We start from the raw sequence: 4,512 nt of genomic DNA on the forward strand, positions 1-4,512 counted from the left end.
TCAGGGCGCTGGTTTACTATGACATCTCTCCATTAGTGCATGCATAGATCCTGGGTGTGTGTGTGTGTGTGTGTGTGTGTGTGTAGTTCAGGACTGTGTGTGATAACTAACCAAGTGTGGACACAGAGTGTAAATTGTAATTTCCATTCAATAACCATAAAATTAAAAACCCTGAAAAAATAAATATTCCAATTAAGGACACAAAACGAGTGCATAACGAGTGTATACCTTTGTTATTACAATACCAAGCCTAAGTTGCCCCCCCCCCCCCCCCAGGCCTAAGCCATCTCCAGTTAGTTTTATTGAGGAGACCCCGTTAGATATACAGAAGTGAAGTGAAGTCCCTCATTTGCAACAGGGAACTAAAACCACGTCAAAACCACAACGCAGAGCGGTCCGCAGGGCTTTTTAAGACTAGCTCTCCATTTCACGGAGCTCACAGAGAACCACCAGCGCACTTTCGGTTCCCCAGTCTCGGTGGAACCACACCCATAAGTGAGCTAAACCAACACCCGGCCCACCAGAATGTAAACCGTCCCCCTTTCTGCAGGATCCGCCTGCTCTGAGCCTTGGGCAAAAACACTTCGTAAGTCAGTGATTTCTTGCACTCGTGAAGAAATACTAAACACACTGAATATTTACAAGGCTGCAGACAACACCAGACTCAAGACTAGGTGTACTAGGGTTCTCTAGACTTAGCAGAGTCCACATACTACTATGAAAGTACAGCCAGCGAGATGACAGGAAGCTGCATATTGGTGTTTCCATGTCCTGCTTTAGCTTGTAAAACTGACAGCAAGTCAGGAAGCCTGTCAGGAAGTATAATTACGTCTGTGAGGCGTCTCATTTAATGCTGACAAACTTCATATCCGGGTAAACAACCACAACACGCATGTAAAAAGCTCATAAAACTGCCACCTCACATCATCCTGGGTCAGCTTTTTTTTAGTGTAATGGTGAAAACGACGCAAGGAAGTTACTTACAGGTTTAGCAAGCCATTGCTAAAGTTAGCAAGTTAACTGTATATACTGACACTTTAACACAATAATACAGCAATTTTGGGTAAGCAGTCAGTTTGCGTCTTCTTGTTTAACTCATTAAAAGTGCGACTACTATTGAAAATGATGTTAAACGACGGTTTGTCTGTCTCTCCAGCCTGTTGAATACGTGCAGGAACAGGACGGAAACGTAAGCTAGCAACGTTAGCTCGCTTACTAACTCGAGCTAAGTGGCTAGCTTAGATATCGTAAGTCTAGCTAGCCAAGTCTGGAAGCAGGGCAACAATTGAGTTGACGGGCACCCTTCACGGCGGATAAATCTGTGAAGCCGACACGTCGTTATGCTGTCAATAGCGGGCTAATTAGTCAGCTTAGCTTACCGTAGCTAGGCTAACATTAGCAGGATAATCATCCGCGTAAGGCGGCCAACCTCCACAAAAACAGTTAACTCGACTCAGAGTTAAAATAATACTTAATAACCCCCAAAACCACATAGTGAGAGTTTAACTTATCTTGTGTACGTTAACATTTATGTATCGTTAATCTTTCCAGACACTGGTAGCATTTGCCGATATCATAGCGCTAACAGTTAGCGTTAGCTACTTTTGCTCACAGTTGCCATTAACAAACAGGTAAAAGTAGCTAGCTCAAGTAGCGGCTAAGCTAGCTACTTAACGCTAGCCCCGCTGATTAGGCCTAGCTAGCTAGTTAGCTAGTTAGCTCAGAGCCAAACTGACTGCGTTGGTAACAGGTTGCAAATCGTTTCCACGCCGCCACCGGATCGTTTGAGTCTTTCTCACCGTAAGCCCGGTGCCCAGAACGATGACGTCGTACTCTTCATTCATTTTCTCACGTCTTTTCTCTTCTGCTGCTGGATGTCTGGAAGGAAGAAAATGGAGATCTGCGGGGCTGGAAACGAGAAGGAGCAGCGGTTCAGCGTCAGGCGCCTGGGGGGGCGGGGCTTCTCAGCTGTCAATCACTTGGAAGATGATGCGCAGGAGAAGGTGCGCAGACGCCAGATACGGTTGACTGGAGTTATCTTTGCAAAAGCTGTTTAAAGACGTGTATTAACTGAGTGAAAATACAATGTCTTACTGTTAGGAAGAAGCATAGTTACATAGTTAAGTTCTCTAACTTATCTAACTGTATACTATGTTTAACGTGCTGTACATTTAGTATATTTAACACCTGGTCTTGAATTAATCAATAAGTCAGCTGGACTTCTAAAAAAATGAGTTTTATTTACTTTCCAAACATGACAAATAACCAAAATTACTATCATGTTATTTATATTTGAATACCAGTGGCCTTACATCTTGTAGCTTTTTAACACCCTGCATGTTAAAAGACCTTTATTTAAATGCCTATTTTTTTCATTATGATCACGTGTTATGATGTGTAATGCAATAGTGACATTTCACTAGTAGACAAGATTCATGGTCGGCACACCTGTTGAGTAAACCCAGTGACGTTAGTGAAGTTATCGTCCGTATTACTCACCCAACTCGGTCTTTATAGCATTCAACAACGCATTTAACCTCATTCAGGAGCTCACAACTACACCTAAAACATGTATTTCAAACTCTACTTTTAATATAGACCTTAGTGGTCCCTAATACTGGATCTGAAGTCTCTTTATATAGACCTTAGTGGTCCCTAATACTGTATCTGAAGTCTCTTTATATAGACCTTAGTGGTCCCTAATACTGGATCTGAAGTCTCTTTATATAGACCTTAGTGGTCCCTAATACTGTATCTGAAGTCTCTTTATATAGACCTTAGTGGTCCCTAATACTGGATCTGAAGTCTCTTTATATAGACCTTAGTGGTCCCTAATACTGGATCTGAAGTCTCTATATATAGACCTTGGTGGTCCCCAATACTGTATCTGAAGTCTCTTTATATAGACCTTGGTGGTCCCTAATACTGGATCTGAAGTCTCTTTTACGGTTTATTTTCCCGGTGGTACCTGAACTGTACAATCCTGGAAGTGGATCGTCATCGATGTAGACCAGGTCTGACGTCAACACAGGAGACTAAAGACAGACTTTATTAAAGTCAACCTAAACCGATTGACTTGAATCCCGTTACATGTTTCAGGTTCTTTCCTTTCCTTATCCGAATGTCACAGAACCTAAATATTTCTTCTGTGTTACCATGGTAACGTTTACGATGCGTCAAACACTCGCACTACGTCTGGCTTCCTGGCGTGCTGTCGTGCCGTGGTGCCACACGCGTCCTCCGAGTCCTTGAGTCCGAGCTGCAGGAGAGTCCTGGCGGCATCCGCATGCTGCCCGATGCAGGCCATGTGGAGCGCTGGGAAGAGGAAAGAACATAAGACTGATTTAAACCCGTTTGGGGGTCTTTTAATGAGCCAAAACGTCACAAAATGTGGTTTTATTATGCAAATTATAGACATTGAATTTTGTGTGTTTTATAAAATGTTTATTTCCATTGAATTTTGGGTGTTTTATTAAATTTTGACTTCCACTGAATTTTGGGTGTTTTATAAAATTTTACTTGACTTCCATAGAATTTTGTGTGTTTTAATAAATGTTGACTTCCATTGAATTTTGTGTGTTTTATTAAATGTTGACTTTCATTGAATTTTGGGCGTTTTATTAAATTTTGACTGCCATTGAATTTTGGGTGTTTTATTAAATTTTGGGTGTTTTATTGAATTTTGACTTCCATAAAACTTTGGGTGTTTTATTAAATTTTGACTTCCATTGAACTTTGGGTGTTTTATTAAATGTTTACTTGACTTACATTGAATTTGGGGTGTTTTATTAAATTTTGACTTCCATTGAAGTTTGGGTGTTTTATTAAATGTTGACTTCCATTTAATTTTGGGTGTTTTATTAAATTTTGACTTCCATTGAATTTTGGGTGTTTTATTAAATGTTGACTTCCATTTAATTTTGGGTGTTTTATTAAATTTTGACATCCATTGAAATTTGTGTGTTTTAATAAACGTTGACTTCCATTGAATTTTGGGCGTTTTATTAAATGTTGACTTCCATGGAATTTTTGGAGTTTTATATAAAAAAAAAATCTTGATTAACATTGATTTTTGGGTGTTTTATTAAATTTTCACTTCCATTAAAATTTGGGTGTTTTATTAACTTTTGACTTGACTTCCATTGAATTTTGGGTGTTTTATTAAATTTTGACTTCCATTGAATTTTGGGTGTTTTATAAAATTTTGACTGCCATTGAATTTTGGGTGTTTTATTAAATTTTGGGTGTTTTATTGAATTTTGACTTCCATTGAATTTTGGGTGTTTTATTAAATTTTGACTTCCATTGAATTTTGGGTGTTTTATTAAATTTTGACTTCCATTGAATTTTGGGTGTTTTATTAAATTTTAACTTGACTTCCATTGAATTTTGGGTGTTTTATAAAATTTGTACTTGACTTCCATTTCATTTTGAGTGTTTTATTAAATTTTGAATAGACTTCCATTGAATTTTGGTTGTTTTATTAAATTTTGACTTCCATTGAATTTTGGT

Source organism: Etheostoma cragini, unplaced genomic scaffold (assembly GCF_013103735.1).
Source record: "Etheostoma cragini isolate CJK2018 unplaced genomic scaffold, CSU_Ecrag_1.0 ScbMSFa_1523, whole genome shotgun sequence".
Classification (NCBI taxonomy): domain Eukaryota; kingdom Metazoa; phylum Chordata; class Actinopteri; order Perciformes; family Percidae; genus Etheostoma; species Etheostoma cragini.